An 11,054-nucleotide genomic window follows, 5' to 3' on the forward strand; every position below is an offset into this window, starting at 1 on the left:
AAATCTCCTGAAGGACAGGAAAAGTTCAGAGGTACAGAAAGGCTCCAACTCAAAGGAACACTGTCTGCTCCTTTCCACTTAATATTTTCTCTGAAATAAACAGCCCGACGGGAAAAATAAACTGTCTCCTGACATGAAAGTGCTGTCACATTAACCAAGAGGGCATGTAAGGAACAAGGGGGTTCGCTTTTCCAGGAGGAGCAGGACAAACTACCATGATTTAGGTAGGATAAGGGAAGGGAGGGAAAGACTAAATTAAGCATGGTTAAATAATGCAAAAAAACACATTACTAGATTGAGCCTGACTTATGCACTCTGAAATTTTCTGGGTTGAAGACAATGTTGCCAACCTTCTCCTGTAGCGTTCAGAAGAAAATAAAGACAGCCCATGATTTTTATTGTACTGTGCATGTGCCAATGTAACTCAAAACCAAACCATCCATGTAACGGAAAGATAGAGATGTCACTCGGCCAATCCCTCCTCATTCTGTGCCACCTGCTCCATAAAGCACAGAACATTCGTCCTTCTATTCCAATGGCTCCATGCAAAATTTCGAGTAATGATGATCCAAGTGAACATCTGGTAATCGTAAGTACCGCAGCTAAACACCATTTGTAAATTGGGGATGCTTGGATTAGCCTAAATTTTTACAAATCCAGACACCTAATGTCTTCCTGCAGGCTGGGTAGGTCTGAAATAATTTCAAGTTTCCCCTTTCAAACCTCTAAGGCCGGCGTCCCACATAACGTATAAAAATACGGTCCATTTTTTACGGTCGTTATACACTGAAATATTCCCTGAACAGTTATCCGTATGTCATCTGTTGGCACGGTGTGGCTGCGTATTTTGCGCATGCAATCCTCCATATGTCATCCATATTGCATCCGTATAGTGTTTTTTTCTCGCAACCTTGCAAAATGGACATTTAACGGTTTTGAGGCCTGAAAGTAATTTAAATCATCATCAGCGACCCTATTTATTGCCTCTAAAAGCAGCCTCCAATCTGGCCATTTTGTTGCTGTGCTTGTGTTGGTGTATTGGTGGTTTGTTGACACTGGGTTTTGTCATGCTGCTTTGGGCAGCCATACCCAGTGATAGTGGATCCGAGGAGGAGACGAATGTGGGTCCATCCGATTTTGAGGCAACGCCTCACTAAAGGCCGTTTCCACCGTCTCTATGCATCTCTGCGGACACATCCCGATAAGTTTTATCAATATTGTCGCATGAGCCTTGCCACCTTTGATCTTTTGTTGGAGACAGTGCGCCCTGGGATCACCTTTCAGGACACTAGAATGCGCAAATGTATAAATGTATATCTGCTGAGGACCGTCTTCTCCTTACGTTACGGTTTGTATTCCTCCTCCTCATACTCTATGTTGATGATGTGTCTCTAAATGTCTTATCTAGTTCTGCTTACCAGTTCGATTATTTTATTCTTAATATATCTCACATCTCTACTCTTTGTAGTAAGAATATGTTAGTTCCACACAGTACTTGTGCTCTATATGAATTGTTTACAACCTAGAACCAGTTTTAATGTTTTTTTTCAACATCAGTTTTTTTAGCTTCCTTACAACTGCTCTATCCTATGCAGCACTCCATGATGAATTTTTGATTGGGAAGTCTACAATCTCAGGCACAGTGCGGTCTACCTGTTCAGTAATCTGGTCAGTGGTCATGACTTCATCAATTGGTCATGCCTGAGCCCAAGATGGAAGACTGGCTGCGGATTGCCTGGGGATTTGAGGAGCACTGCCAATTTCCCAATTGTATTGGAGCCCTTGATGGGAAGCACATCCGTATGTGTAAGCCGCCGAACTCAGGGTCCCAATTCTATAATTATAAACAATATTTTTCTGTAGTGTTGTTGGTTCTGGTTGACAGTCACTACAGGTTTATAATTATAGACATTGGGGCCTATGGGAGAACTGGAGACTCTAGAGTCTTCAATTCTTCCATTATGACGGCTGTGCAATAACCAGTCAGACCTACCACCACTACGTCAGCTTCCAGGCTCCAATCAAGATTCTGTGCCTTATATCTTTGTTGCAGATGAGGCCTTTCAATTAACCAGGCATGTAATGAGGCCATATCCCTGTCGAATCCTGGACCACCGGAGTAGGAAATTTAGCTTGCGCCTATCACGCACCCGTCAACTAGTGGAGTGCGCCTTTGGCATTCTTTGTGCCAAATGGCGGGTCCTCCAGTCCACCACTCAGCTGAGTGAAGCCAACGTAAATTAGGTCATCAAAGCATGTGTGGCCCTACATAACTTCACCCGACTTCATGATTGCTCCTCATCTGATGGTGCTGAAGGTGTGTTGGGCAATGTGGGTAGGCCTAGACCACATGTGATCCCTCAGCGTCGTCCGCTCTCTGGACTGAAAGTACGTGATATTTTCACTCATTATTTTGTGACACCTCAGGGTGCTACTCCCTGGCAAGAGAATGCTGTAGCTATGTTGTAAGTTTAAAATGTTTGTGTATATAAATATCATTTTTTCATTTAAGCTGCTGTGTGTGTTCAGTTTCTTTATCTTATAGATGTTTTTTTTCATTACTTATCTTGTAGTAATTAATTCAATAAGAGACAAAACTTGGCATTTTTTTAAATGTTTAAAAAGCCAAAAGATAACTTTTTTTTTTTTAACAAAAAGCAAATTTCAGTCATATGGCTTTTGTGCCCAGAGAAATTTGGGCATACCTTTTTTTTCGAAATTTGTAAAACAAAATAATCAAACAAACATAAATTTGCTATCGCAAAATCAGATACCAAAATACATTACAAATTTTGGTATGCTGTTGGAGGTGATGGAGGGAGTCCAGCCTCTCTTTGTTGCTGGCTTTGGGTTCCAACTTGGCCTTCACCCTGTGGGGGTGCATAATCTTGGCCATGATGTATGATGTGGCCAGGATCAGATTGCTGAGCGGCGAAGTGTCCATAGGGATAATTTACATTATACTCCTGGGGATTCTGGAAGCCATGTTCCTCATACCCGCCAATATGGCCATGCCGTCCAAAGCCAGGTTGGGACCAGCCTCCAACACTGGGTCTGTACAAGTGGCCATATTGGGCAGGTGGGTTATAGGATGCCATTTGGGCCTGTTGTGGCCAAGGTTGGTTTGGGGGGGAATGGGTTGAGGTGTAGGCACCCATGGAAGAGGTGCCTCAGATCCATGTTGAGCATGCACTTCTGGGTTGGGGTTAACTCGGAGCAGGTTATGGGGTGACAGCTGCCACCTCTCCAAGAACTCAAATTCCTCATATGGAGTATTGGGGGATGTACATGCATCAATGAGGATCTGAATTGATCCTTGCACGCGTAGCTTCACCTCACGGGTTAGGGGACGGAGGTACAGGGCCAGACTGCAAGAATATGCTTCCTCACCCTCATCCTGGGCAGCCCTGGACAGGTAATTAAGCACCCCGTGCCAACATGCCTCCTTGTATCAGAGACAGGAATCTCTCGCCTTGGTCACCCACGGTGGGATATGACAGCAGACTGGGGGGAGCCCTCAAGACGAACAGTAGGGCTGCGGCTGTTGCCTGGTTCCTTAAGGCTGCCGGGTGCTGGTGCAGCTGCTGGTGCAGGTCCTGTTGCAGCTACTGGTGTTGGTACAGCTGGAGCTTGGGGGATGCAGCTGGAAGACTCAGAAGATGGGCCAGCCACCTCTTCACCTTCCCCGACCGGATCTATAATGGCCTCAGAATTCGACCCTGTCTACCTCTCAGTGAGGTTGGAATGAGTTTTGTTATGAAATTTAAATAAAAAAAAAGGTTGGAGATATGACCCTAAATAGCATATGTGTAATGTGGTGTGATGTATGTACTTACGGTCTGAGATCCATAATGGGAGCCAGAAATGCCAGGCGGTCTAAATAGATGTACTTCTGCTTGGTCGGTGCTTCATCCCGACTCCTGGCACGCTGCTGACATTCCCGCCTGTATTGGTCGCGAATGCTGCGCCAGCGTCTCATAACATCTTCCACTGCAATGTCACACAATAATAATGTATTAGGACATTGCGCGCATTGGATCAACAAGTTTATAGACATTTTACATAGTCATGTGGCCTAGTAAGGTGTCATTTATAAACATAATCTAGATTACACATAATGAGCAAAAAATCACATAATAGGATTTAAGGGGATACTGTGTAAACGTGTTATTTAGTGCCATTAATATGATTTATAAAACATGAGAACTTACTAATTTGTTGCTGTCCCTCACGTGGACGGTCCGCAAAATCTCCAAAAAATAGCCCACTGATCCTCCTCCATGCGGCCTCTTTTCTGACCCGGTCTGAATAATGTGCATCCCTCTAGCCTTTCTTGGACCAGAACTATAAGCATCTCTACATTTATGTATGTAGACATGCTGCAGGACTCCGTGGAGGCATTCTTCCGGGATGTCAGGAGCGTTTTTTAAGCTAATTAGCATGTCTAAGCTTCCTGATAATGGCTTGGCCCATTTCCTGTCACCTGGAAAAGTCTTGCGTATTTCTCGCAATTCACACGCATGGTCCGTGTGTAATCTATATTTTTCTCGCACCCATAGACTTGCATTGGCGTATTTTTGTAGGAATACGCTGACAAACGCAGCATGCTGAAATTTTCTCAGCCTGTAAAATACGTCCGAGAATTATAGGGCTGATGGAAGCTGCCCCATAGAGAAACATTGGTCCGAGTGCAATGCGTTGTTTTTGTGCCTCTCACTCGTCCGTATTTCTCTCTAGTGTGACGCCATCCTAACTCTGCACACTGCTTCTATAGCCTCACACCTGTCTACAAATCTCGCCGCTCCAATGCCACTATTCCTGCATTCCCACCTGTGTTTTAAGCTATCTTGTGGTGATGATGTTCCAGTTATAGAAAAAAAAAGGAAAATATGGTGTGTATAAGGCATCAAATATCCGACATAATACAACGAATACAAAATATGTAAGTAACCAAGATTTTATTGATACCAAAAAACACAGAAAAATAGTTGTAAAAACAATTAAAAACAAGGTGTAAAAACATTGCAGGAAAGCATATTAGCCTTGTCATGTTACACAAGGCTAGGAGCAAAAAATTCCCAGAGCTGCCCAAAAAATGTGAGCGGAGCCTTCCTGTAATCTTTGGGAGGCAGAATTAACAAATTAACAGCAGGTCAAAAATTGTTTCTATTTATTTTTTACATCGTTCTTTGTGCGGTATATGTGATTAATTTCCGTTCGACTTTTTGATTGCTTTTAAAGGGAACCTGTCACCTGAATTTGGCAATCTTGCCTTGCGCAAGCGTGTAGTACGGAGGACAGAGAATGAACTTCAATCCAATATTGCAGCCAGCATGCAGCCAGCGGGTAAGGAAAGGGTGAATCAAACACCTGAAAACTCCGCCCATATGACCGAAAACCGGTCCCGCCAAATTCAGGTGACAGGTTCCCTTTAATTCCACTTTTTGTTCAGCGGTATGATGAAAAAGCATAGATTTTACCATTTTTTATTTAATTTTTCTATGGTAGTCACTGAAGAGGTTAACTAGTGTGAGAGTTTTATAGGTCGGGTCATTCCAGAGGTGCCAATTATGTGTACTTTTTTTTTTCATGAATATGTGTGTTTACTGGTATAATTTTTTTTGTTCTTTATTGTGTGATTTATTTACTTTTTTGAAAGCTTTTATAATTTTTTTTTCTTTTTTCTTTTTAACTTTGTCCCTCTATGGTCGTGATGGAGTTAACAGTCCTGCAGAATATACATCCTGACTTAGGGTATGTTTCCACGCTCAGGAAACGCTGCGTTTTTGACGCTGCGTTGAGCCGCAGCATCAAAAATGCAGTGTCCAGATGTTACAGCATAGTGGAGGATTTCATGAAATCCCGTCTCCACTATGCATTAAAAGACGCATGCGGCAGACCCGCAAAAACGCACATGCGGCGCGTCTTTTAAGAATGCAGCATGTCCTTACACTGCAGAAAAAAACGCAAGGACAGCGCAGGTGACCTGCCAGTGACCTCAGGTGCAGATTTGGTCAGGATTTTACGCAATCCTATCCTGATGCAATCTTGAACGTGGACACATACCCTTAGGGTATGTGCACACGTCAGGATTTCTTGCAGAAATTTTCCGAACAAAAACCGGACATTTCTGCCAGAAATCCGCATGCGTTTTATTTAACGTTTTTTTCATGCGTTTTTGACGCGTTTTGGTGCTTTTTGTGCGTTTTTTCCCAAATGCATAGAATAGCGGGAAAAACGCAGAAAATCCGCAAAATTAATGAACATGCTGCTTTTTTTTAATGGTTTATAAAATTATGTCATGTATTCTGCAGAATACAAGATTCCACTTTAACTAATAGCAGCAGATCTGCACCAAGTGGCCATTTTTTGTCTCTTACTACAGAGCATCTTATGGGTGTAATTCATGTAATCTCAATAAGATGCAAGTTTTCCATCCACTCTATGTAATATTGACATAAAGTAAGTATTACCATGAACAGTACTGTATATATGGGTTATGTGAAACATGGGCTATCTGATATGACCACTTTCTTTGTAACTTGTGTATGGAACCAGTTATGTCACTGACATCACTGCTCTCGCTGGGTCACATAGAGAGTAGCCTGACCGGGAGTGACCTATCAAGCTTCGTTCTTAGAATGAGGCTCCATAGGTTTTATTATAGAATCAGTGGACATCATGGGAACGCCATGGACTACTCTTACTCTTTGCCACATGTTTTTTTTTTTTGCCTTCCTCTGGATCAACATGTTAGGGCATGTTAGGTTAGGCTATGGTATGAACTAGATGGACTTAAAGGGACAATGTCACCTGAATTTGGAGGGAACAATCTTCAGCCATGGAGGCAGGGTTTTCGGGTGTTTGATACACCCTTTCCTTACCCGCTGGCTGCATGCTGGCTGCAATATTGGATTGAAGTTCATTCTCTGTCCTCCGTAGTACATGCCTGCACAAGGCAATCTTGCCTTGCGCAGGCGTGTACTACGGAGGACAGAAAATTAACTTCAATCCAATATTGCAGCCAGCATGCAGCCAGCGGGTAAGGAAAGGGTGTATCAAACACCCGAAAACCCTGCCTCCATGGCTGAAGATTGTTCCCTCCAAATTCAGGTGACATTGTCCCTTTAAAGTTTTCCTTCAACCTTAAAAACTATGTTACTATGTTATGTCGGAGCTGCAAGGTTAATAAATTGGTTAAATTGGGGATTGTCTCTTGCCTTTAATCTTCTCTTTTTATGTCTTTCACTAGATGGTGGCCCAATTCTAACGCATCGGGTATTCTAGAATATATATGTCCACATAGTATATTGCCCAGCCACGTAGTATATTGCCCAGTCACATAGTATATTGCCCAGCCACGTAGTTCACATAGTATATTGCCCAGTCACATAGTATATTGCCCAGCTACGCACAGAGCCACGTAGTATACAGCACAGAGCCACGTAGTATACAGCACAGAGCCACGTAGTATATTGCCCAGTCACGTAGTATATTGGCCAGTCACGTAGTATGCACCATATCCCTGTTAAAAAAAAGAATTAAAATAAAAAATAGTTACATACTCACCTCCTGGAGCCTCCGGATTGAAGCGGCCGGTTCCCGATGCTTGGCGCGCGGTCCGGTCTGAAGATTGCATTGCGGTCTCGCGCGATGATGACGTAGCGGTCTCGTGAAACCATACGTCATCATCTCGCGAGACCGCAATGCATGCAGAGGTCACTGGGGCGGAAAAGGCCGGTTCCTGATCCGGGGGGGCCACCGGAGGGTGAGTATGTAACTATTTTTTTTTTTTTTTTATTATTTTTAACATTAGATATTTTTACTATTCATGCTGCATAGGCAGCATGAATAGTAAAAAGGTGGTCACACAGGGTTAATAGCAGCGTTAACCGAGTGCGTTACACCACGGTCAACTCTGCCATTAACCCTGTGTGAGCGCTGACTGGAGGCGAGTATGCGGACGCCAGGCACTGACTGCGGGGAGGAAGGAGCGGCCATTTTTTTCCGGACTGTGGCTGTCGCTGATTGGTCGCGGCAGCTATGACAGGCAGCTGCCGAGACCAATCAGCGAATGAATAACCGTGACAGAAGGACAGACAGACGGAAGTGACCATTAGACAATTATATAGTAGATGGTGCCATTTGTGGACTACGTCGGAATCCTTGGACTACTTCGGACCAACATGGCTTTTTTTATTAGTAAATTGGTGAACCAGGGAGTCGGGAGTGTTTTTAAAATAAATTATTTTTGTGTTTTTTTCCTTTTAACTTACTGGGTTAGTAATGGGGGTGTCTGATGGACACCTCTCCAATACTAACCCCTGAGCTTGATGCCAGCTGACATTAACCCCTAAAAATATCACCCCGACTGCCAACACACCAGGACAACTGAGAAGAGCCAAGCAAAGTTCAAGAATTCACACATCCAATGTGATGCACCAATTATGGGGCAGCTGCAGACTGGTATTTTTAGACTGGGAAGGGACCAATATACATGGACCATCCCAGCCTAATATCAGCCCCAGTCAGGTACGGACTGGGGCTGAAATTTAGTCCTGGCATTTGAAATCACACAGGCCCATGTTGTCCCCGTCTCCATGAACCAGATGGGCTACATTACTAATATTACCCTGGATAGAGGAAAGGAAGATTTACTACAAGACCAATATGTCTAATGATACCCGTGGCTGCTGGGGTAAGTGACGGAGTCAGCAACTTTGTGATCCATCAAAACTCTTAACAGTATAGGCGTCTTGAGAACACTGGTTCTGTTAACAATGTAGCAGACAAGGCAGGCCATTACCACACAGGCCCTTCTGGCATTTGCAGAATTGCCAGATGGCCAGTCTGGCCCTGGCCCCAGCTGTGTACTTTACCTTGGCTGGTTATCAAAAATAAGGGACCCTACTTCATTTTTTTTTTAAATTATTTATTTAGTTCACAGCATTGACCTGGGAGTAAGAGATGTGTCCAGTAGTGATGGGCAGTCCGGCTCTTTTTGGTGATCCAGCTCTCATGGCTCCACTCACCAAAAAGAGCCAGCTCTTTTGGCTCACAAAATGGCTCTTTTTGGATCCAAAATGGATCCCCATTGAATGTGTGTTCAGGCACCCGAAACCACGCCCACCTACCACAGAAACTCCGCCCACTTGCTTGGAACCAATTAAATTTCTGAGTGGGTGGAGTTTTGCTCAGGTGGGCGGGGTTACGCCTGCCGAAGTCCGGGCTCTCACCGGCATGCTGGCTCCCATCGTTCACAGCAGGGAGCCAGCTCTTTGTGTCGGATCGTTCGCGAATGACATCACTAATGTCCAGGCATCTTCCCCATGTTGTTCCCTATTCCAGTTGAGCGCTGTTTCCATCTATTTCAGTGATTTTCCTGTTCCCAATCAGCACTCCTGCTAGGGTCTTCGAGAAAGATGTTCGAGTTGCCCATTGACTTCCATTATATTTGTTACTCAAGTCAAGCTCGTCTGGGCGTCCGATCTGCTTGATTCAAGTAACGAGCACTCGATCATTACTACTAATTATCAGAAATGGTGCAACTTGAGCAAAATGTATCAAAATATTGCATGAAGCATGAATTTGGAGAAAAAGTATTTTACAGACCTTGTGCATGTTTGTTAGGCATTTAAATTTGGAGTGAGTTGTATTTGGTTATCTTCATCAGTCCCATAGAAAGTGAATGAAGCAGTCATCATGCATGTGCACTACCACCCCTATCAAACAGGAATTGGTCACCAGGTTTATGCTCTTTAATCTGAATACAGCATAAAATATGGACTGAGACCTCTGCCACATCATTGACAGCTTTCTGTTTACACTGTGTATAGGCAGAAAGCTGCCAATCAGTGATTGGAAATAGCCAGAAATCATGAATATCAAGGACAATAAAGGAGGAGTTGATCACTGAGAGGACTAGCAGAGCTGCTGCAGGTAATGGAGTGTTTTATGAAAACTACAGGACGACTAAGTGGTTATGTTACACATCGCTGGAATCGGGGTCTTTGTCCCCTACATCATGCTGATCTCAGATGGGGCTGCAAAAACCTGATGACAGAGTCTCTTTAATATGGTTATGATCATTCCTCATGTCATTCCAATTTGTGCTTAAAATTTTTTGTCTGTCAGGGACTTAAAGTTGGCCAAAAAAAGGAAAACGTTCAGGTTGGCAGCCCTGGTACAGAAGCCCATGATGCCCAGCAGTTAAAATTTGCCATGAGAACATATGATTATAGTCTTGATTGCTCACCTTAACTGTCAAATATTCTTCCATCGAGGGTTCATGGTTGGTGAAATTATTAAAACTTGGACAAGCACAAGGTAGTGACATCAGTCTTGGAAGAGTGATATCATCGTGGCAATGGGCCATATTTTATTCCACTAATTCTCAAATCCTAATAAAAACAGAAAGGCAAAAGCTAAAGAAATTACTGTAATATGAAGAAATAACCCCGTAAAACACGTGGATCATCAGCAGAACCACGGCTACAAAGAAAACAATGACTTTACCTTGGTCTCTGGCAGAGACGGCACGCACCGATGGCGAGTCAGTAGCATACCACACATTTAGAAATTACATTTTCAGCGCATATTAATAAGACAATTATTTCTTTCTGGAAGAAATTGCTGAAAAAAAAAAGACGGATGTGTCATGTCTGGCATCAAACTCCTAAATCAAATCTGAATTAATGGAAACTTTTTGTAATGTTATTTTTTTAGGCCCTGTAGATCAGATTTGATGTTTTAACAGTGACACCAGCATGGGGAGTAGAGGTGCAGCGCACCAGTGAGGTGTTGCAGACCCTTCTGAGGTTGACAGTTTGCGCACAATCAGTCCCTCAGGCAATGCGTCATTCGATTGCATTTGATCTGGTGAGGTCAGAGATAGCTGAACAGTAGGTTAGAGTTACGGCAAACTCAGCCGCAGCCAATGACTAAAAACAGACTGAAAAAAAAATGAATAAAAATATATATACCGTAAATAGAAATTTTCATAAACCCTCTTATGGAAGTCTTAAGTTAATGAGAACCTGTTACCTCCATAAAAT

The 11,054-nt window shown here is 43.3% G+C and overlaps 1 long non-coding RNA gene across 1 annotated transcript; it reads right to left on the minus strand.

Moving 5' to 3' along the window:
- Window positions 1-2,703: 2,703 nt before the first annotated feature.
- LOC138667790 (uncharacterized) lies at window positions 2,704-10,632 on the minus strand. The gene is made up of 3 exons (XR_011318941.1): window positions 10,516-10,632; window positions 10,256-10,400; window positions 2,704-3,990 (listed from the first exon to the last, which is right to left on the minus strand). It is a non-coding gene; the product is annotated as an uncharacterized lncRNA (long non-coding RNA).
- Between the last annotated feature and the right edge of the window lie 422 nt (window positions 10,633-11,054).

Source organism: Ranitomeya imitator, chromosome 2 (genome assembly GCF_032444005.1).
Source record: "Ranitomeya imitator isolate aRanImi1 chromosome 2, aRanImi1.pri, whole genome shotgun sequence".
NCBI classification, from domain to species: Eukaryota; Metazoa; Chordata; class Amphibia; order Anura; family Dendrobatidae; genus Ranitomeya; species Ranitomeya imitator.